This window comes from Eubalaena glacialis, chromosome 6, assembly GCF_028564815.1.
Source record: "Eubalaena glacialis isolate mEubGla1 chromosome 6, mEubGla1.1.hap2.+ XY, whole genome shotgun sequence".
Lineage (NCBI taxonomy): Eukaryota > Metazoa > Chordata > Mammalia > Artiodactyla > Balaenidae > Eubalaena > Eubalaena glacialis.
The window spans coordinates 44,500,345-44,526,056 of NC_083721.1; positions in this window are offsets into that span (position 1 = coordinate 44,500,345).

The following is a 25,712-nucleotide window of genomic DNA, read 5'->3' on the forward strand; positions in this document are numbered from 1 at the left end:
TTACAAACCAAGGATGCCACTGTGAACGCACAAGACAGGAACAAGCCAGTGGAGGCTCCCTGGCAGCTGGGCCTGCTGAGGACTCAGAGCTTCTGAGGTGAGTGAGGGAGGGGGGGACTGCTTGCTGTGTGGTTTCTAGGTGGGAGCAGCATCCTGAACTTCCAGATAAAATACATACTCAAAGTGCTCAATGAATGCTTGGTAACTTAGTCCTTGCTGTTCTGCCTAACAATTAGAACCTTGAAAGACAATCTTAACTCTATTAGCATTTTAAATATGATATATACAGCAATTTGTTGATTCCTGATAGTCAACTAAAATTCAATAGTCATATTTTTCTTTTTACTTTGAAATAATTTTAAACTTATAATAATGGGGCAAAAATAGCACCATAATTTTTCTTGAACAATTTGAGACTTCCTAACATAATATCTCATTTCTCATGAATATATTAGTATGAATTTCTTACAAATGAGTATATTATCCTATATATCTATATATAATCACTGAAATCAGGAAATAACAATGATCCATGACTATCATGTAAACTTTAGGATCCTTTCAAGTTTCAGTTGTTGCCAATGTCCTTTATACCAATAGGATGCAATTCAGATTACACATTCTATTTAGTTATCATGTCTCCTTATTCTCTTTTAATCTGTAGCAGTTATCAGTTGTGTTTTCTGAGATTCATGACTGTGACACTTTTGGTGATTACAGGGCAGTTATTTTTAAAAAAGATTCCTTGATTGGGGGTTCATTTATATTTTATTAGATTCAGCCCATGCATTTTTGCCAGAAATATGACAGGTGTGATGTTTTGTTCTTCTCATTGCTTTTGGTCAGGTGTTACATGATTTTGATTTGTTCCATTATTGTTGATGTTAAATTTGATCACCTGATTTAGGTGGTGCCTGACAATATCTTTATTGTAAAGTTACTTTCTTTCCCTTTGCAGGAAAACTCTTTTAACATCTTTATTGAGGTATATAATTTACCATTAAATACCACAAATTTATCCATTTAAATGTACAATTAAATGACTTGTAATAAATTCGCAGAGTTGTAAAACCACTTTTAGAGTATGTCCATCACCTCCCGCAAAAGATCCTTATGCACATTTGTAGTCAATTTTCATTTCACTCCTGGCTTGAGGCAACCACTGATCTACTTTTTTTCCACTAAAGTTTTGCCTTCCTAGATATTTCTATGAAATCATACAAGATGTAGTCTTTGTGGGAAAGTACTTTGAGGCTTGTCAACATCATTTTCTTCATCAAACTTTCATAATTTTATGGATTCATTGATGTTTAAGGCTTATATATCTTGTTTTTTTAAATTATGTTTTACTGCAATATAGTTGATTTACAATGTTGTGTTAGTTTCTGCTATACAGAAAAGTGAAATGGTTATACATATACATATATTCACTCCTTTTTAGATTCTTTTCCCATATAGGCCATTTCAGAGTATTGAGTAAAGTTCCCGGTGCTATACAGTAGGTCCTAATTAGTTATCTATTTTATATATAGTAGTGTGTATATGTCAATCCCAATCTCCCAATTTATCCCTTCCCCCTACCCCCTGCCTTTTCCCCCTTGGTAACTATAAGTTTGTTTTCTACATCTGTGATTCTATTTCTGTTTTGTGAACAAGTTCATTTGTACCATTTTTTAAGATTCCACATATAAACGATATCATATGATATTTGTCTTTCTGTGTCTGACTTACTTCACTCAGTATGACCATCTCTAGGTCCATCCATGTTGCTTCAAATGGCATTATTTCATTCTTTTTTATGGCTGAGTAATATTCCATTGTATACATGTACCACATCTTCTATATCCATTCGTCTGTTGATGAACATTTAGGTTGCTTCCATGTCCTGGCTATTGTAAATAGTGCTGCTGTGAATATAGGGGTGCATGTATCTTTTTGAATTATAGTTTTGTCCAGATATATGCCCAGGAGTGGAATTGCTGGATCATTTGGTAGCTCTATTTTTAGTGTTTTAAGAAACCTCCATACTGTTCTCCATAGTGGCTGTACCAATTTATATTCCCACCAACAGTGTCGGAGGGTTCCCTTTTCTCCATACCCTCTTCAGCATTTATTGTTTGTAGATTTTTTGATGATGGCCATTCTGACTAGTGTGAGGTGATACCTCATTGTCGTTTTGATTTACATTTCTCTAACTGTTAGTGTTGTTGAGCATCTTTTCATGTGCTTTTTAGCCATCTGTATGTCTTCTTTGGAGAAATGTCTATTTAGATCTCCTGTGCATTTTTTGATTGGGTTGTTTGTTTTTTTGGTATTGAGCTGCATGAGCTGTTTATATATTTTGGAGTTTAACCCCTTGTCGGCTGCTTCATTTGCAAATACTGTATCCCATTCTGAGGGTTATCTTTTCATTTTGTTTATGGTTTCCTTTGCTGTGAAAAAGCTTTTGAGTTTAATTAGTTCCCATTTATTTTATTTTTAATTTTCATTACTCTAAGAGGTGTTTTAATCTTTCCCTGAATGACATAATAATGAGAATATTTTCATGCTTAGTTGCCATCTATATATCTTCTTTGGTGTGGTTATGTTCAGATCTTCTGTCTATAATTGGACTTTTATTTCCTCTTGTTGAATTTTAAGAATTCATTGTATATTTTGGATTCAAGTCTTTTATGAGATAAGAAAATTGCAAATATTGCAAATCTGCCATCTTGTGACTTGTTCATATTTTAAACAGTGTATTTTGTAGAGCAAAAATTTATAATATTAATTCAATTTATCATTTTTCTTCCTTATGGGTCATGCTTTTGCTGTTATGTCTAAAAACATCACCAAACCCAAGATCATTTAGATTTTCTCCTAGGTTCTAATCTAGGTGTTTTATATTTTGCCTTTTATATTTAGGTCTTTCATCTAATTGAGATAATTTTTGTGTATAGTATAAGGTCTGTTTCTATATTCTTTTTTTTTTTCATATGGATGTCTAATTGTACCAGCACAAGTTTTTGAAAAGACTATCTTTTCTCCATTAATTTTTCTTTTCTCTTTGACAAAGATCAGTGGACTGTATTTTTATGAGTCTCTTTCTGGGTTTTCTGTTCCATTGATCTATCTGTATATTCTTTCACTAATATTATGCAGTCATGATTACTGCAGTTCTTTAGCAAGTCTTGAAAGCAAGTACTAGATGCCCTCCAACTTCATTCTTCAATATTGTGTTGAATATTCTTGTTTTTTTTTTGCATATCCACATCAATTTTAGAATAGATTTTTCAAGTCTCCAAAACAGCTCACTGGGATTTTGATTGTGGTTTCATTGAATCTGCAGATCAAATTAAGAAAAATGACATTTCAACAACATTGTGTCTTTCAACCCAGTCAAAAATAATGCTCCATTTATTTATATCTTTTTTTACATTTTTTCTTCAGTGTTCTGTAGTTTTCCACTTGAAGAATCTGTGGTATTTTGTTAGATTTCTAAGTAATAATTTCATTTGTTATTGTTATTGTAAATGATACTTTTTAAACTTTCCAATTCTTTTTGTTTGTTGCTGGCACTTAGAAAAGCAGTTGACTTTTGTGTATTGCCCATGTATCCATTGACCTTGCCAACTCATTACTTAGTTCCAGAACTTTTTGTTTGATTTTTTTTTTGGATTCTTTGGTTTTTCTACATAGACAATCTTGCCCTCTATGAATAAAGACAGTATATACTTCTTTCCTAGCCATATATATTCCATTTCCTCTTTTCTTATTATATTATGTAGAAAAACCTTGTTTAGAGAGGACTTCTTTGACTTGTTCCCAGTTCTTAGGGGAGAAGTGTTTCATTTCCCACCTTTAACTAACTATAAGGTAGGCTATTTTGTTTTGCTTTCTGTATATTTCCTTTATTAGCTTAAGAAAGTTCACCTTTTAGTTTTTTGAGAGTTTTTTTCATGAAAGGGTGTTGGAATTTGTCAAATGCTTTTTATACATCTATTGATATTATAGGGTTTTTGTTATTTAGTCTAATAAAATGGTAAATTACAATGATTGCTTCACAAATGTTGATTGAGCCTTACATTTGGAGAATAAAAACTTTGTTTTGACATACTATCCTTTTTTGTATTTCTGAATTTGGTTTGCTCATATTTTGTTCAAGGTTTTCATGTCAATATTCATGAGAGATATTGGGCTATAGTTTTCTTATTATGTCTTTATATGGTTTTAATAATATAATACTAGCCTCATAAAATTTAGTTACAAAGTATTCTCTCTTCTACTTTCTGGAAAATGTGGTGGAAACTGGCTATTACTTCTTTGAATGTTTGGTGGATTTTACCTATAAAACCTTCAGTCTTGTACTTTATTTTGTTGGGGGGAAGAGTTTTAACTATTTCAATTACTTTAATAGATAAAAAGCTATTCAGGTTAACTATCTTAAAATAACTTTTAATGGTTTTTATTTTTCAAGGAATTGGTCAATTTCATCCATGTTATGAAATCTTGGGGCTTAGAGTTGCTTGGAATATTCACTTATTTTTCTTTTGATGTGTATTGGATCAGTAAGGATGACCCCTATTGATTTGTTATTCATAACTTGTGCCTCCTTTTCTTCCCCCATAGTTAACCTGATTAGAGGATTATCAATTTCATTAGTCTATTACAAGAAACAGCATTTGGTTTCATTTATTTTCTCTATCATTTCCCCTTTTTTAATTTAATGGATTTCTGCTCTTATTTTTCTTATCTCCATTCTGCTATTTCCTTTAAACTTAATTTTCTTTTATTTGTCTACTTTACCAAAATTTAAGATAGGCTCCTGATTTTTAACTTTCTTCTTTCCTAATATATATACTTAATACCATAAATTTCCCTATAAATACATTTATTTCTGCATTCCCAAAACATTGATAAAATGTATTTTCATATAGTTCAAAAGATGTTTCAAATTCTGTTGAAACTTTCTCTTTGATTTATGAATTATTTGGAAGTATGTTGCTTAATTTCAAAGTATTTGAGAATTTTCCACCTTTTTTTGTGTTACTGATTGGTAGTTTAATGCTACAGTGTTCTGAGATCTCTATTCTTTTAAGTAGGTATGGTGTGTTTTATGGCACAGAATGTGTTCTGTCTTGGTGAATGTTCCATGTCAATTTTAATAGAATGTATATTCTACCGTTGTTGGATGGAGTAGTCTATAAATGTCAACTATGTTAATGATTGGAGCTGTTCAGGTCACCTATATCCTCATTAAATTCCTGCCTTCTTGATTCATTAATTACTGACTATACTAGTAGATTTGTCTATTTCTCCTTTTAGGTCTTACTTTTTACCTCAAGTATTTTGATGTTCTATTGTTACATTCAAACACTTTTAGGACTCATTTATGTCTTTAGGTATTATCCTTGATATATTTACTCCAGATTTTTTTTTTTCTATTAATCTTAGCATGCTGTATCTTTCTTCTTCCCCTTATTTTGAACCTATCTGAATCTTTAAATTTGAAGTGGGTTTTTAAAATAAAACATATAGTTGGGTCTTATGTTTATTAATTAACACTGGTTATCTATTTTAATTGGTGTGTTTAGACTGTTCACATTTATGTTATTGTTATATTTGGTTTAATATCTACCATCTTTGTAACTGTTCTGCTTTTTGCAGTTTTTGGTTTTGTTGTCCCCCTATTTCTGCATTATTGATTTTAATTGAGAATTTTACATTATTCTATTTTGTCTCTTCTTATAGTATATCATTTATATTTTCTGTTGCAAGCCAGTATAGGAATTGAATTAAATAGGTCTTTAATATGATGTTTTATGTTAATCTGTTTAGGATTTGGACTGGGTTTAATGTATACCAGAGGCTTCATATTCCTCTGTCATTCTTTTGTTGTTGTCTCCCTTCTTGACTATGGGGCTTCCTTGTGTGCTCCTTCTCAGAAAGTCTGTCTCTTAAAAGTCTTTCAGCTGAAATTTGCTATTATTACACTGTTATCATAATAACATAAATATTATGTCGAAGTGGTAGTAATCCATGGGAAAGGTGTGTTCTATGTTCTTCCTATTAAGCTTCTGTCTGTTAGGAAGCTTATGTCTCAGGGCTTGACTTTCACAAATGTTGCTATCTAATCTTAAAGAATTAAAAAAAAAATTTTCCTATTGTCCCATATTCCCTTCTTGGATTCAACATTCCCATTCCCAATCTATTTCCTTGAAGCCTTGATCCTTGTTAACTATCCCTTCACCCTTACCTAGAGGATATTGGAAGCCTGGAGGTGCCTGGAGTGGGGTGGAATTTCTTTCCTCCAGCTAGCACCAGGTTTTAGAATTTCATTCAGGCAAAATCCTTCGCTCTAGAGCAGGGGTAACTAACCTCCGGCTGCGGGCCAGTACCAGTCTGAGGCCTGTTAGGAACCAGGCCACACAGCAGGGGGTGAGCAGCGGGAGAGCAAGTGAAGCTTCATCTGCCGTGCCCCATCGCTTGCATTATTGCCTGAACCATCCCCCCCATCGCTCACACTACCTCCCAAACCAACACCACCACCACCCCACCCCATCCGTGGAAAATTGTCTTCCACAAAACCGGTCCCTGGTGCCAAAAAGGTTGGGGACCACTGCTGCTCTAGAGAATAGGTTTTTGTTGTTGTTGTTGTTGTTTTAATGGAGAAGGCTTTGTGTATATTTCACAGTGCTTACTTTTTCCCTCCCCTTGCCAGAGCCAAGAAAGGATCTTTATCCAGTTTCCATAGTGAGAACCAGGGGTTTCCTGGAGGAAGATCCATGAAAGTGTGGGGATTTCCCAAGACTGAGGCCACCAGGGGTTTTCTGCTCTTATGCTAGTCAGCGTTCAGCCTGCAGCAATTCATCAAAATCACTGTTTGAATCTTCCTACCAGCTTATGACTCCAGGGACTTCTGCTCTGTGTAAGCAGACTTGGTTGCTATATCTCCCTGGATATGCCTTTTTCTCCAGATTTTTTGGTGATGGTTTTCCCTGAGACCTTACTTCTCTAATTGGTATAAGAACAGTCATCAATTTTCAGCCTGCCTATCTTTTTCTTGTTATAAGGACAGAAATGACAACTTATAAGTGAGAGCTGAAACTAAATGTCTTTATTACATTATTTTTAATTCAATGATTTTATAGTATGTTTTAATAGGGGACTAAATGGTAAATTATTATAGGTTGTTGACATTTTTCTAACTCTGGAGATAAAATGGAAGTGAGGGAAAAGTATATGAATCTAAAGGACTAATGAAAAGCTATGAGAAGTGCTTTGGTAAACAGAAGACTCTGGCCATGTATAGAAGAGACACTAGCCAGAGCAGAAAGTAGATTCTTCAGGGAAAAGTTTTTATTGATGCTCTTATCTCTGGCGGATTTCCCATAAGGGATTATTGCTTCCTTCATTACCACTGTAGCACAGAATACCTGCTGCTTTAAAATAGTCTAGAAGACAAAGTCCCTTTATTTTTATTTATTTTTAAAATTTCAATGGCCTTTTTCTTTTTTATTGAGGTAACAATTTATAACATTAGGTAAGTTTCATGTGTACAACATTATATTTCTAGTTCTATACACCCTACAGCATGTTCAACAACAAAAATTTAGTTTCCATGCATCACCATACAGTTGATTTCTTTTACCCGTTTTTCCCTACCCCCACCACTTCCCATCTGGTAACCACTACTCAGTTCTACACATTTCTGTGTCTACACATTTGTTTTTGTTTGGTTTGGTTTGTTCATTTATTTTGTTTTTCTGTTTGTTTATTAGGTTTTTTTTTTCCACATATGAGTGAAGTCATATGGTTTCTGTCTTTCTCCATCTAATTTATTTCACTTAGCCTAATACCCTCAAGCTTCATCCATGTTGCCACAAACGGCATAAAATTCATCTTTTTATGGTTGAGTAGTATTACATTTATATACATAAATATATATATACATACACACACACACACACACACACACACACACACACACATATACACACCACATCCCCTTTATCCATTCATCTGTTGATGGGAACTAAGGTTATTTCCATATTGTGGCTATTCTAAATAATGCTTTGATTAACACAGAGATGCATATAGCTTTTGGAATTAGTGTTTTTAAATTCTTTGGATAAATACCCAAAAAAGGAATAGCTGGATCATATGGTAATTCTTTTCTTAATTTTTTGAGTAATCTCCATACTGCCTTACACAGTATGTCTGCCCCGATTTATATTCCAACCAACAGTGTCTGAGGGTTCTTTTCTCCACATCCTCGCCAGCACTTGTTATTTGTTGTCTTTTTGATCAGTCATTCTGATAGGTGTGAGGTGAAATCTCATTGTGGTTTTGATTCACATTTCCCTAATGATTAGTGCTGTTGAACATCTTTTCATGTACCTGTTGACCATCTGTATGTCTTCTTTGGAAAACTGTCTATTCATCTCCTCTGCCCATTTTTTAAATCAGGTTGGTTTTTTGTTGAGTTGTCTGTGTTCTTTACATATTTTGGATATTAACCCCCTATCAGATATGATTTGCAAATATCTTCTCCCACTTAGTAGGTATCTTTTAATTTTATTGATGGTTTCCTTTGCTGTGCAGGAGCTTTCTAGTTTGATGTAATCCCATTTGTTTTTGCTTTTGTTTCCCTTGCCTGAGGAGACATGTCTAGAAAGATAAGACTGTCAAAGAATGTACTGTCTATTTTTTTTTCTAGGAGTTTTATGGTTTCAGGAATCAGACTATATTACAAAACTATAGTAATAAAAACAGCATGGTTCTGGCAGATACATAAATCAATGGAACAGAATTGAGACCCCAGAAATAAACCCAGGGACATATATGGACAATTAATTTACAACTTCAATAAATGGTATTGGGAAAACTGGGCAGCTACATGCAAAAAAAAAAAGAAAAATGGAGACAAGACCACTATCTCACACCATACACAACAACTAACTCAAATGGATTAAAAACTGAGTTCCTTTAAAAAGAAATAAGATTTAGAGATTTGAAGGAGAGGGGATAAATTCTATGGTTATTTACCAATGATGTTATTGTATACATGAAAATCTAATAGATCAACAAATCATTGTGACTAATATTAGAATTCAACACATTTGGCAAAGAGAAGATCAACTTTCAAAAAGCTATGGAATGTACTTCCTTCAGCAATAGCCCACTAGAAAATAATATAATCTGGCAGTCAACTCTAGATTCTTAAAATGTCTGGAGATCAACATTTGAAAGTATATATCTAGGATCTTTGGATCCACCACATGCATGCCCCAAGACCATATTTTCCTTGGCCTGCTCCCAGCAATGTTTGAGTATAATAGAAATTCCTAAGGGTAACTTAGGCTTGAGGACTACCCATCAGCATTCTAAGACTTTCTCAAAGCAGTGCTAAGGTATGATATGCTCCCTATACAATCTTTTCTTCCTTTTTTTTCCATGGGTCTAAAATAGCCTTGCTGCCTGAGAGTTTTTCTTGTCTACTTCTTCTTCTGAGGATAGTCAATGAGATGTGTTGAGAACAGTGAGTTATTCCAGACCTTGGAAATGTTTTTCTCTGTGATTATGCCAACTGTGTTTTCTAATTGGTGCCCATTGAATTAGTCTCCTACCTTCCCACAGAGACTGGGTGATAGGGGCCTGATATTCCTGGATGGTTATATTTTAAAGGAATGGGATGTATCTAAGGTCCTTGCTCTAAGTGTCTTTCACTTCTAGTTTGTAAAGCTAGCAAGAGAGCTTTTGAAAGGAGTAGAGAAAGTATGTACAATTGTACATTATCTAAAATAAATGCTTTAAGAAAAGGGAAGTCAGAGACCCAGGGTCAGGACGAAGCCTGTCTAACAGTTAGTCATACTGAGGGGAACATTAAGCCCATATTAATCGCTAGTAAAGAAAAATTGCATTAAGAACATTTTAACACGGGGTACTTAAGATGCATAAACACCTATTTACTGAGTGTGTAAAAACATAAGAAAAGATTAAATGACACTAATTGTGTAGCTTTGATAACTTACCTCTTGTTCCAGGACAAAAAACTTTGAAAAGTTTGATATACTTTTGAAGATAGATAATTTTGAAAATGTAAAATGTTCTTCCTGGAGTATTTTTTGAGCTACATGCGTTCCTTCTTTCTGGTTTGTGAAAAAATGAAAGAGATCAGGGGGCATTATATCATTGACATCTTCCTCAATCTATATTCAGGAATCTTAAGTTTCATAGTGTGTCTCTCTGCTTCATCTCAATCAAGACTTACTGCACATTAGTTTATATTTTATTAAGACCTAAGGTGTAGAGAGTATGACCAAACTAGTATTGCTTTAAAATTTTAACTTACTTTGAGAGACACAAATTTAATGAATGAGAACATCTTTTTGATTGGGTTCTGATGATCCATAAAATATTAACTTGTGATTAATGGTGTGTTTTATCATAACAAACACAGTCTAAGTAGAGGAGAAACAAATCAGCAGCAAAAGTTTCTTATACACATGAAAAACATACTTCACCTCTTTAAAGGTTATGGAGATAAGGTTCCAGGATTCAGACTCTCTGAGTTGGAGTTAATGTGCATAAGTGTCCTTGGGTTCAACAGCTATGGAAAGGAAGTAGGATTGGACAGATGGAAAAGTCAAGCTCTTATACAAGCCCAAAACTCCACAAAGATCTTAAGATTAGAATGATTTTTCTTAGTTGTCACAAGTGAGGTTGATGTCCAGGCTTTTATAACCCATATCAATCAGTCATAGTATGTAGCCTGCCCCAGAAAGGGTTGTGGCCTTGGTTAAAACAACTTTCTGCAGTTGAAGTCATTCCTGGAGGGGTTGACAGATAAAGGGTAGAACATGCAGAGAAAGATACCTATGTTTCTTCCTCTTTTTATAAGAGCATTAATCCCATAATGGGGACTCAACCCTCTTGACCTAATCTAACCCTAATTACCTCACAAAGGTCCTACCTCCAAATACCGTCACATTGGAGATTAGGGTTTCAACATGTGAATTTGTGGGGGACACAGACATTTGGTCCATAACAAGGGGATTTTGGATAGTACAGCACAACATAGGATCCTAAATTTTATAATCATAAGTAAACAATTAAGTATTCACTATACTCATAAATAATGACTTACATGTCATTATATTATAATCTGGTAGAAGAGATATAAACTTTAAAAGTACAGTCCTTGAAATTTCAGTAGAGAAAATAGAACCCTACTTTCAAAATAATGAACACTGGCAAGATTTAATCTCTTTAGAATATTAATTAAATTATACATAAAATATGTTCCCATAAAATGTTCCAATATGGTAGAAATGTAAGGGTAAAAGTAGAAAATCTTCTTTATAGTTTACAATCATTAACTGCACTTTGCCATAAAGTAAATAAATGGTTTTGTAAGTTTTCTATAACTTTTTATAACTGTGAATCCTGACAGATTTTAAGTATATTTAAATTTTAGTATTTTTAAAAGGTTTTAATGAAAAATTGAAGTCCATGTTCCAATGGACTTTCAATCAATCCTCTTAGTTTCAGCTCTGTTTGAACCCTTGGTTTAATTAGCAGGAGTCTTCCACTCCTGGGCTTCCTAAGGTTCAAGCGAAGCTTAGCTTGCTGCATCCCTCCAGTGCTGCTTTAAATTTCAAGTTTTCTTCTGGCCTAAGTTACTACTTGTCTATCTGCATTAAAGCTTCTAATATTTTTTGCTGCCATCTTTTTACCTGTTCCATTTGACTTTGTTTATTGATGTTTCAGAAGGAAATGGTATTAAGAATGTACATTAAATGTGTCTCGATTAACTAGAAATTCATGTATAGGGATAGCTCTCAGAGTCATCAAAGATGCTTTTAAGGATATCCATGCCTAAGCCTTTCCCCAAATAATTCTGATTTAAGTGATCTGGTATGGAAGTCCAGATGATTCTGATATATAGCCAGGGATAAACTGTATATATGGGTATGGCAAGCTCTGTTTATCTTCTCTATTTTTTTTTCTGTAAATCTAAAACTGTTCTATAAAAAAACTGTCAAATATGATATATGAAAATTAATACATATATTTTTATGTGATTTTACTTTCTTGAGAAACTAAATATTAATGGCTATTGATATTTCTTTCTCTCTTTGTATAAGGAATAAGAAGCTAAATTTTATAGTTGTGTTTTTGCCCTTCTAGTGAATAATCATTTTTTCCAGAGTTACTTAATAAACAGTTTATCCTCTTTTAAAAAAATTGAGACCTACCCTGTTATGTTTTGGGAAAAAATATATTCACCATCCCTTCCCAGTAGCCTACTCAAAGTAATGAGCTATGGATGATGTTGAACAGTTCTAAAATATGCACATTAGTGACATTTAATAATCTTTTATCTCTCAGCTTTTATTCCAAAGTTTTAAGAGTGTGTATATAACAACTTTGTACTCTACATCCTAATTAATAACTCTGAATTAGAGTCTCATATATACCTGGGATTTTTTTCTGGATTGTGTCTTAAAACTTAGATTTTCAACCTGAAAATTCTTACCTTTAAATTTTACAGAGTTCTTGGCATATTGATCCTACCTATTTATAATGTGAACTTTAATCTTATCTCCCTAGGCTTGTAGGACACTATATTTGGACTTGGTCTCCAAGATGAGGTCTACACTTTCAAATAATTAGGCAAGTCCACAAATTAGAGGGAGATAATTTTATAAATGTTTGTTCTATTGATACCAAAAGTCACACATAGATGCACACAAACACACACATGCACACACACACAAGCATTTAGTTAATATACTAAACAAAAATTACTATTCATTACATTAATTATGAAGGACAGAAACACTATTGCTCTTGTCCAACTGTTAAGAGAAGGATTTAAATGATTAGTGGCCCTAATTTTTAATGATTTTCCAATTAGATCCCAGAATATGACAATTGGAAAAACAAGGTCGCAAATTCTTTCTTTTCACTCTCATAAAAGAATTCCTGTTTATACATACATGCACATGACCCATGCAAAGATTTTTCTTTTTAAAAAACATAAAATTTGACAGTGATGCTATCAGCTTGTAGTAGAGTAAAAAATTGGAAAAAAATTGTTTTATGTTTATTTCTCAACATGTTTATGTTAAAAATACTTAGAAAGAGAAAGAAAATATAAAATATTTATGTTCAATTATGTCAAATGGTTACTATGTTAAAGACTCAAAAAGATTAGAATTTTAAAATTTATTTGCAACATAAATTAAACAGGTAATATTATATACATTTGGAGGAAAACAAATTTCCTGTAACAAAAGAATTTGAAGCTTTCTGACTCAGATCCCATCAACAAACCATATGGTGGTTTGTTTTCTCATCACTCTTTGATAGGGAAATAGCTTATCAATTATTTATCTTTCCTTTTGGAGGTTTTACTTTGTTAATATGCATAAATAATTTCTCCTACTTTACAAAAATCAAATGGTGGCTACAGACAAGAAGAGATAACATTAATGTAGTTTTACATTGTTTGTGTCTAAGTGCTTCATAAAATTGTCCTCTGGATATAATTTTCTCAGTTGTTGAAATTACACTGAGTATTATAAAAGCCCATTACATGCTAAAGAAAACTGATTTTCTTTAAATGATAAGACAGTTTGTAGTTCCATGATCAACTAAATATAAAGTAACTGTAAGTAAGAAACTGTATATCCTTTCTGTCCTAATATTCTGTCTCTTATAACAATACTATGCTGTTGCGAATTACAGGAAAGTTAAGAAAACTCCTGTGATTTTGTGCCTATAATCTTTTTTCAAATCTGAAATGTATATTTATTTTGTAATAATGAATAGAATAACCATTTGTAATTAATTAAAATATAGCTCTCACAAGCAACTTTGGTAAAGTTAGTAGCATAGTGATGATGAAGATTTACTTATCATACATTTTTTTTAAACAAACTCAAGGTGGTTCAGCCATGTCATCTGAAAATTTACCTTGTACCTCTTACTGAAATCAGTCATGGATGGCTTGGGGACTGGTGATCTAGGTGCTCTCATATGTTATCTTAACTTCAGGGTTTAACTTCTTTGTCAATCTTTGTCTAATTTTATGTAAAATTTTCTTCTTTTGGTGCAGAAGAACAAGCAGAATACTAGTTAAGTGTATCCACAAATTCTTTTGCTATATGTTTGCATTGTCTATCTGTTTCAAGCCATGCACACACTTTAAAGTGTTGTTTTACTTCCAAAGGCAGCTAAGAAATCAATATTAATGGAATAGTGGTAGAATCATAATGAAGTAAGATAAATCATTGATAGAAGAAAAGAATAAATGCCTTTCCTTTAAGAATATGTGATAAAATACAAACTTAATAAAGTCTTGCTAAGTAGAAAATTTCAGATAATCACTATAATCTCTCTAATCATTTCTTTTTAGTATATATAAGCATGTTTCTAGAGAGTTATGATACATTTTTGATTGATGTTGCTTCAATTCAGTGATTTCTCTGCCCCCAGAATCATGTTTACACATTTAATTCGATCCTTAAAATTTTTATCTAGGAAGAAATTATCAGCACCCTAAACCAAGCTTCTCCTTGCCTGAGTGTGAATGACCATACATTCCCAGAGAAGTTGTTTTGCGTACTCACAGAAAGATCATTACTTCAAAGCACACGCATCCCATCTCTTTCATAAGGCTACCATTCATTACTCTGTGTGTGTGTGTGTGTGTGCATGTGTGTGTGTATATATACAATTTTACAACCATCTAGTTGAAAATAAATGGACATATGTCCATTTTAAAGTATAATAAAACAATTAGAATTATACATATACATATATGTACAATATGTTTATATGTATAAGATATACTTCAATGCATTTACAGAAGAATGGAAACACACAAACTTGTTGACAGTATTTGTCTCTGTTTTGGGGGAATATAAGAAATTTTTATTTCTCTTTTCTCTACTTTCCTCTATATTTAATTTCTATCTCATGAATATTTATTATATTTTAAATATGAAACAAAATCTTTACTAAAGAGTGATATTTACTCACTTTAGGTTTATTTTTTGCAATATATATTTTTACGTAAGAAACATTTATATGTTGAATAAGAAATGGAGTATCCCCAAATACATTGGCTTTTACATTACAGAAAACAGACCTGTTAAGCAAACTAAACCCATCATCTGGAGGCAGTGACATGTGCAATGTCAAATGCTCAAAGAAACCATTCTTTTAACTAAAACATTGATTGATCAGATCAAGGAATATGCCTGAAAATCATCTGCAATATTTGTTATTGAATATTTCCATGGTCCAGCTTTTTTACTGTGGCTCAGTTTCTTTTAATGGGTCCCAGAACAGTCTTCCCATATGCCATTTAAAACCTCTGATCTTACTAGTTTTGTTACTCTAACTAGTCATTCATGTTGGTCTTCTGTTAAAATTTATCAATATGACCCTTCCGATGTAGAACAAACGTGGAACAAAGGTGGAATGTGGAACGACGGTGAAATGATAGATTTACCTAACATACACCTTAATAGTTTCCAGTTGTCTCTTCTGATATGCCCTTAGTATTCTTAGCATATCAGCAGTTGCAAACTGTCAATGAATCCTAGCATGCAGAATGCTGTCTCTTCTAAGAACCCATCTCCTATCAAATATTATATTATACAGAATTTTTTTCTGTGTTCCAGACTATTCAAAGTTTTGAACAATGTTGCCAAATAGGAGAAGAACTGGATAGAACAAAGAATGCTGTGAAGGACTACACAATAAATAGAAGTATTGTGTGTGTGTGTGTGTGTGTGTGTGTGAACTTATAGTCAAAAAAGATGGTGTTTTGACAAAGTGTGTTTTTCAAATGCTAACTTCTCAATGAGTCTTAATTAATTTGTATATCTGGGCATGATTCCTATAAAATTTGGGGACTCCTTGGGCATTATTTAAGTTTAGAATGAATAATGAATTAAAATGATAATAATAACTCTGGAAAAAGTAGGTTAAAATATAATAGTCTATTTGCAATGGCAGATCCATTTTTTAATTTGTTCATTTGTTATTGCATTCATTAATTCTCCTGGAGTTTTATTATACTGTGAATTATACAGGAGAGAAAATGATTTGTATTAATATTTCTGAAAAGTAAATTGGAAACCACTTTAGTTTACTGTACCATTGTCAATTTAGAAACATACTTTTCCTGAAAACCAGGCAAAAAAAAAAAGCAAATAAGATACCCCAGAATGTAGATTGTTGCTTTTTTTTTCTGAGGAATCAACTAATTGCACCTTGCATTCAATTTAAAGACTTTGGAGTCATCATTTTTCAAGTAGGCTACCTGGTTGGTTTCTCTAACCCCTGAGGTAAATTTGATGTTTATAGAGCATGTATGTACAGTTCTCACTGGTTTCTAGTTAAAGCCATAAAACTTCACCTTCCTTTCTCTTCCACTGCTGCAAAATTTTTAGAGTGTATCATTTCCTTTGAGTTTCATGTAATGACTCAGTCAACACTAACAGTTTATTCCTTTGGGCCATCGATTGGTGTTTCCAGGTTATTAACTTTCTCTGTTAATTTGTTCAATTTAGATTTCAAACCTTTATGCCCCCTTTGCAAACTATCTGTCTTTTTGTCAATTTTCATTAGTAGGGCATGAGTGCAAACCCACTAATGACAATTCTATTGGTTCATTTGATTGCTGTACTACCCATAGAATGCTCCAGGTATTGACTGGGAAAAATATAACTCAGTGTAGCATTAATATTGATAATTTTCCTGCCTCCCTTGAACTAATTCTAACCATTCTAAAGCTTTCTGAGTCAAAGCACATAAATCACATCCCTTTCCAGCAGATCAACCATCTTGCGTCTTGATGGTTGAACATCTGGATCCAGCCTGTTTATATTTCATTTCATTGTGTGATGCCAGGTTTACTTTATTTCAAGTTAAGAAAAAAGTTATAATGAGTTTTTAAAGATTTGCTGTGTTGATAAATTTAATTGATTATCCAATTTTTAATGCCAGACCCCAGTGTAGTGACAGATGTATTTTAAAAAATTGGTAGAAGTATAACTTAGGATCAAAATTTACCATATTAATGAGTAAAATTGAAATAAGAGGGATGAATTTTTTGTTTATGAATCTTTGCAATCAGAACTATGCTAACAAAGTTTTATTAGCATATTTTAATATGCTAATAAAATATAATTTTAAGTATAGTTCTTTTCATATGCATTTTTGTGTACTTAGCAGTATTTTAGACATCTAAGTTATTCCTGCTATGAATAACTTGTGCAACAGTCTTCAAACTTTTAAGTCAAAGTAAATATTTTCCTTTAAAATTATCATTGTTTAATATTAGTAAAGGTCATTATAGGGATTCATACCTGTGATAATCAATTGATCACAATTGCTTTGATCTTAATAAAGCATACACTTCTTAAGATATAAAAACTCAAACTACATTGGTATACATAAATTAAATGCAATATAAATGAAATATCTGTCTTTATTATGTTAAACCTAATATTATGAAAGTCTTTGAAATTTCTTATAGTTGCTACCCAGAATTACATGATCCATAGTTAACATTTAGAAATACATTCTTATTCTAAGTAGGACATTTAGACTATGTTAAAACTTACTAAGAGAATGTTTTACCATCAAGACTTAACAGCATCATACTGGCTATACAATGGTATTTTTGTGTTGCTATTCCGAAGTATTTTACAAGGTGTCAGCAGGTAGGGGGTCTTAGATATTAGCCTGAAGAAAGACATTAAAAGTCAATAGAAATCAAAGCAATAAAAAAAAAAAAAAGAAAGAAATCAAAGCAGTTTTCTTGGAAGCAGAAATTAACTTCTCTGAACTTTGCAGATACAACTATGTCTTTGCAAAGCAACACTACTCAAATATGAGACAGAGAGAATGTGAGTTTATAATTATCTATGTTTTGTTATAATAAAACATAGCCATTATCTTTATGGCTGAAGTTAATAAAGTAACATATGTGCTTGAGTTCTATTTACCTCTTTTGAAATAATAGTACCTTATGAAAAATAAGAAGATAAAAAGCATAAGAAAGTCAGGTATCCTAATGTTTCTGTTTCTTGTCTAGGATTGAGACTAGTTTTAAAATTTTTCAGTGGACCAAATTCCAAGAATTGAACATATTCATTGAAGTATCTGAGCGCAAATATTAAAAATAAGAGGGGCTTCTCTGGTGACGCAGTGGTTAAGAATCCGCCTGCCAATGCAGGAGACACTGGTTCGAGCCCTGGTCTGGGAAGATCCCACATGCCGCGGAGCAACTAAGCCCGTGTGCCACAACTACTGAGCCTGCGCTCTAGAGCCCGCGAGCCACAGCTACTGAAGCCCGGGCTCCTAGAGCCCATGCTCCGCAACAAGAGAAGCCACCGCAATGAGAAGCTCGCACACTGCAGTAAAGAGTAGCCCCCGCTCGCTGCAACTAGAGAAAGCCCGCGTGCAGCAACGAAGACCCAACGCAGCCAAAAATAAATTAAAAAAGATAAATAAATAAGAATTAACAGGGAAGCTTCTTATCTCCATGAGTTAGATTTAAATGATTTCATAAGTGTACAAAAGAAATACACATTATCAAATATTTCAGTGTACTGTTACTTTCTTACAACTAAAAATTATGCTGCTGGTACATATACAATTTCAAGTTAAGAAATTTAATATAATATAATATAAAAAGCTAATATTTAAATCCTAAGACAAACCATAACGTAGAAAGATCATTTTATATAAACTTTACAATAATAGGAGATATGTCCATACTAATAAAACTAGAATAATAAAATTTCTAAAAGAATAACAGTAAATTTTCGGTAGCATATTTACTTAGAAACACCATTCCAAAATAGTATAGTATTAAATTAAAGTAGTCAATTAATTTTCCACCCACAGGAAATATGTCAAGACTCAAGATATCACTAAGTAACACACTAGGTCAGGAGCAGAATACATTTTTATAAATAGCATGCAGTGGTAATTATTGTAGTTTTCATTAAATTCTCAGATTTTTTTCTTCTTTTTTGTGGGAAAAGAGGATATTCAGTAGTTAAAATCAGTTTATGTAGCTCCAGTAAAGTGTAATAGACCAAATTTAAATGGGAACTTTATAGAGTTAATACAGTAGTTTTACAGGAATGTTAAAATATAGAAAAATCAATGAATCAATCCCATCCCCCAAAGACATTACATAGTATCTGATTTATTGATCTTAGATGTGGGGGAAAAGGCTGGATTGTCTTTATAGATTACTTCAAATATTGCTAACAAGTTACCTTCTTTTATGAATACTTAGAAAGTCTGCAAGTTTATAAGTTAACTCAATGTTCCTGCAACTGACATTTTCAAGAAAGCATTTGAATATAAAGCAATGATGTAGAAAATATAAATAGCTGCTCTTACAAACATCAGCCTTGACTCAAACCAGACAACTTTGTTCTCTGCCTCCTCGTGAGTCAAATGGAGACATTCATACCTCTGCCATTTCTCTTCACAGGCACAGAGATGTCCTCACACCCTTGTTAAGTATGCTCCAGCAGGATGACATGTAAATCAAACTTAGTAAAATAGTATATATATATATATATATATATATATATATATATATATATTTTTTTTTTTTTTTTATGGCTGTGTTAGGTCTTCGTTTCTGTGCGAGGGCTTTCTCTAGTTGCGGCAAGTGGGGACCACTCTTCATCACGGTGCACGGGCCTCTCACTATCGTGGTCTCTCTTGTTGCGGAGCACAGGCTCCAGACGCGCAGGCTCAGTAATTGTGGCTCACGGGCCTAGTTGCTCTGCGACATGTGGGATCTTCCCAGACCAGGGCTCGAACCCATGTCCCCTGAATTGGCAGGCAGATTCTCAACCACTGCGCCACCTGGGAAGCCCAGAATAGTATATTTTTGTTCAAGACTCTTAAGATCGTGCCTCTACATTATTCTAACCCCTATAGCTATAAGAATTCCTAGTTTAGTACTCAACAAGTTAGACTTGTCAGTTCTGCTTTTGGTATTATTCTGACCTTTTCCCTACAGTTTCTTATTAACTCAGTTCCTGCCACTGTCCAAATTCCTAGAATCTTGCGTCATTGCCTCTAAAAACAGTACTTAGAGACAAGTCATCTGCCAATTTCAGAGATGGTAACTTCAAGACAAATCAGTGGGGATTGAAGCAAGAGGAAAAATTCAGTTGGATGAAGTTAATGGGGACAAAATGTCAGCAAGGCTTATATGATAGGTTGTATCTAGAAAGCAAGAAAATTTACTGTAAGTTTGAAGTTACAGGATGAACTACAAACAGGGTCTCAAAGGAGAATTGATTCTAAAAACACATCTAAAGAATGGAATCAAGTCTGCATTAGTGTACAAGATCAGAATCTAATTAAGGATAGATGTCAGTAGATCCTGAAGCTCCAACAATAGGAATTATCCAGCTATTCCTTTGATCTGAAATAACTCAAGTCTTCACCAGCTATCCTACACTTGGAGAATGAAAGGGATTGGATAGGGGTTATTTGTAAACCATAAAGAGTCAATCTATCAAGAAATATTATAGTCAATCAATGAAATAGCTGTATTCCTATTGTCTCAAAACTTGCCTATGCAAGAGAGCAGGAAAATAGAAAATGGAGACAGGATTTACTTTGTTATATGGCTGACAAACCATCTTTATTTATTCATCTATCAATGGAAATTTGTTTCCAAATCTTGGTATTTGTGAATATTGTTGCAGTGAACATAGAAGTGCAAATAAATTTTCAAGATCCTGATTCTTTTGAATAGTACACCCAGAAGTAGGATTGATGGATCATATGATAGTTCTATTTTTAATTTTTGAGGAACCTCCATACTGTTGTCCAGAGCAAATGCACAATTTTATATTTCCACCAACAGTATATGAGGGTTCCAATTTATCCACATCCTCACCAACACTTGTTATCTTTTCTTTTTTTAGTAATGGCCATCCTAACAGGTATGAGATGATGTCTCATTATGGTTTTCATTTACATTTCCCTTCATTTGCATTAGTGATATTGAGCACTTTTACATATACTTGTTGGGCATTTGAATATCTTATGTGGAGAAAAGTCTATTCAAGTCTTTTGCCCATTTTTAATTTTTTTTTTTTTTTGCTATGGAGTTATAGAATTCTTTATACATTTTGAATAGTAGGGTTTGTAGATATTTTCTCCCATTCCATTTGTTGCCTTCTCGCACTGTTAATTTCCTTTGCTGTGCAGAAGCTTTTTAGTTTGTAGACTCACTTGTCTATTTTTGCTTTGTTGTCTGTGATTTGTTATCATATCCAAGAAATAATTGCCAAGACTAATGTCATGAAGCTTTTTCCCTGTTTTAATGTCTCCTATAATACTGAAAGAATATGGATTCCACGTTTCTTTTTTTTTTTTTAAACAATGATCAGACATTGATTCTTTTTTTTTTTTTAATTAATTAATTAATTTATTTTTGGCTGTGTTGGGTCTTTGTTTCTGTGCAAGGGCTTTCTCTAGTTGTGGCAAGTGGGGGCCACTCTTCATCGCGGTGCGCGGGCCTCTCACTATCGCGGCCTCTCTTGTTGCGGAGCACAGGCTCCAGACGCGCAGGCTCAGTAATTGTGGCTCACGGGCCCAGCTGCTCCGCGGCACGTGGGATCTTCCCAGACCAGGGCTCGAACCCGTGTCCCCTGCATTGGCAGGCAGATTCTCAACCACTGCGCCACCAGGGAAGCCCCGGAATCCACATTTCTAATGTTCACTTTTCACCAAACGGGCCTGTTGGAAACCAGGAACAGAGAAGACCTCTAGAAGTTGTAAATAAAAGAACAATTCAGTTCTGGGATATTATAGCACTCAAGATTATCTCTGAATAATATAACTTAAAATACGTATTTTCTTAAAGGTGTCCCAAGGAGACTTATTTATTTCCCACCATCAATGTTGATTTTATGATTTTTATAACAGATCTAAACTTCATATTTGGAATATATACAAAGTGTTACATCCTGGAAAGGGTCCTTGGGTCAGAATGGCTGCAAAATGTTATTTTATATTTTATCAAGCACTAAGAGACTAATTATGAAGAAACAAAATAGCATTTATGCTCATTGAGGTATATGGTTTAATATGCATGCAAGGGACTTTAAATTTGGTTCCAAATTTAAATTTGAATTTTCATCAGTGTATTTTCATCATTGCTTTAAATACTTTCATGCTCTTGTTTCATTAGACTTTATTCCTCAGATTTCTTATATGCTTTGACATCTTTGTGTTTTTGTATCTACCTGGAAGGCTTTTCCTATCTATCTCCCTTTTCTCCTCATTTTTCACCCAGAAAACACTTAGATTTCAGTATCTATGCATTTTCTTCCTTGCTTTGCCTATTTAAGATAGACTTTGTTTGCTGGGATTGCACGTGATCTTGTGAATACTTATTTACAGCACTTAATTAGTACTATAGTTACTTATCTCTCTAATGAGACTACAAGCTATTTGAACGTAAATATAATGTATTTCTTAATTTTTATATCACTGGTAATCTTCTCAAAACTGGACACATAGGAAGTGCTTAAAAATTAATAGTAAGTGCTTAAATATTTGTATTGCTTGCTTGACATGGATTTCATATTTTTCATATTGAGTTATCTATTCAGAAGCAGCAATTATACAATTATATAACATCTATTATAAATTAGCAAGAATAAATTATTTCTTACATAGCTTATATGTCCTGAGAAAGTCTATATTGAGGATTATTTTTAGATGGGATTCATGTTGATTAATGGGCTCAAACTATATTTCACTCTATAAGGTAAATTGTCAGATTTATAAAAGTTCTCCAATCCAACATTTGAAAGTGGCAGATTTCCTCATTTTAAAATTATTTCTTTTGAGATTCATGTATTTTTTAAAATTTTAACTGAATAACTACTCTTTTCATTATTTTCGCAAGCATAGTTTTTTGTTTGGTTTGGTTTTTGGGCTTTTTTTGGTTTTTGTTTTTTGCCTGCTTCCTTGAGTTTTGCCCTTTTTGGAAATAGTTCTTGTGATTAAAAATAAGAGGAATGGAAATCATTTCTTTCTTACTCCTTTATTTATAAACTATCTATACCACCTTTGATTTGTCAGGAGTCTGTCTGCCTAACTTTTTACATGTAGCTTAAAATTATGGTTCAAGTAAAAGAATTTATACCAGAGTATGGAGCATGAATTTTAGTGCAATATTGGCAGTACTCAGAAAGGTAGTGAGGTCTGGATGCAAACGGAGAAAAGATAGATTTCAGAGAGACTATGGAACAAGAGTTGGCAGATCTAAGTACATCATGGAAAAGAGGATCAAAAACAAAACATCTAGGTCAGGTAGAATTCGATGTTCTCAGGTTTGTGTAAGTGGAAAATGAAGGTTCGATAATGTTACAGTGCAATTTCAGCATAATTTGTCTTCAATCTTGTTTAGGTTATTATATATTAACATTCAATCCATCATCAATATGCACTGAGCAGCCACTACCTACCAGGGACTTTTGTAGGCATTGGAGGTCCAGCAGGAACAGAAATTTCTGCTCTAAGGAACTTAACATATTGTAATGGAACAAAATAGTACTTATGAATAGTTGTAGATTTTAGACAATTTACTTTTTTAAAGTTAAAAAAATTTTATTGTGATTCATCTCACATAAAGAGTATATAGCATGACTGTGCAATTTGAAGGATAGTGATAATCATCAAACAACTGTGCACACAGGACTTAGCTTAAAAATAAAACATCACTAACACCATTGAAAATGCTTGTATTCCATTGCCTGAAATTATTCCCTTTTGACCCTCAAGTCATTAACTTCTATCCTTTTTCTAGTTATTTATATTCTTTTTTCTTAAAAATACATTTACCCCTATACACTAATTCCTATACACTAATGATGAAAAATCTGAAAGAGAAATTATGGAAACACTCCCATTTACCATTGCAACAAAAAGAATAAAATACCTAGGAATAAACCTACCTAGGGAGACAAAAGACCTGTATGCAGAGAACTATAAGACACTGATGAAAGAAATTAAAGATGATACCAACAGATGGAGAGATATACCATGTTCTTGGATTGGAAGAATCAACATTGTGAAAATGACTATACTACCCAAAGCAATCTACAGATTCAATGCAATCCCTATCAAATTACCAATGGCATTTTTTATGGAGCTAGAAAAAATCATCTTAAAATTTGTATGGAGACACAAAAGACCCCGAATAGCCAAAGCAGTCTTGAGGGAAAAAAACGGAGCTGGAGGAATCAGACTCCCTGACTTCAGACTATACTACAAAGCTACAGTAATCAAGACAATATGGTACTGGCACAAAAACAGAAACATAGATCAATGGAACAAGATAGAAAGCCCAGAGATAAACCCATGCACCTATGGTCAACTAATCTATGACAAAGGAGGCAAAGATATACGATGGAGAAAAGACAGTCTCTTCAATAAGTGGTGCTGGGAAAACTGGACAGCTACATGTAAAAGAATGAAATTAGAATACTCCCTAACACCATACACAAAAATAAACTCAAAATGGATTACAGACCTAAATGTAAGACTGGACACTATAAAACTCTTAGAGGAAAACATAGGAAGAACACTCTTCGACATAAATCACAGCAAGATCTTTTTTGATCCACCTCCTAGAGTAATGGAAATAAAAACAAAAATAAACAAATGGGACCTAATGAAACTTCAAAGCTTTTGCACAGCAAAGGAAACCATAAACAAGACCAAAAGACAACCCTCAGAATGGGAGAAAATATTTGCAAACGAATCAACGGACAAAGGATTAATCTCCAAAATATATAAACAGCTCATTCAGCTCAATATTAAAGAAACAAACACCCCAATCCAAAAATGGGCAGAAGACCTAAATAGACATTTCTCCAAAGAAGACATACAGACGGCCAAGAAGCACATGAAAAGATGCTCAACATCACTAATTATTAGAGAAATGCAAATCAAAACTACAATGAGGTATCACCTCACACCAATTAGAATGGGCATCATCAGAAAATCTACAAACAACAAATGCTGGAGAGGATGTGGAGAAAAGGGAACCCTCTTGCACTGTTGGTGGGAATGTAAATTGATACAGCCACTATGGAGAACAATATGGAGGTTCCTTAAAAAACTGAAAATAGAATTACCATATGACCCAGCAATCCCACTACTGGGCATATACCCAGAGAAAACCGTAATTCAAAAAGACACATGCACCCGAATGTTCATTGCAGCACTATTTACAATAGCCAGGTCATGGAAGCAACCTAAATGCCCATCAACAGAAGAATGGATAAAGAAGTTGTGGTACATATATACAATGGAATATTACTCAGCCATAAAAAGGAATGAAATTGAGTCATTTGTTGAGACGTGGATGGATCTAGAGACTGTCATACAGAGTGAAGTAAGTCAGAAAGAGAAAAACAAATATTGTATATTAACGCATGTATGTGGAACCTAGAAAAATGGTACAGATGAGCCGGTTTGCAGGGCAGAAGTTGAGACACAGATGTAGAGAACAGACATATGGACACCAAGGGGGGAAAACTGCGGTGGGGTGGGGATAGTGGTGTGCTGAATTGGGCGATTGGGATTGACATGTATACACTGATGTGTATAAAATTGATGACTAATAAAAAAAAAAAAATACA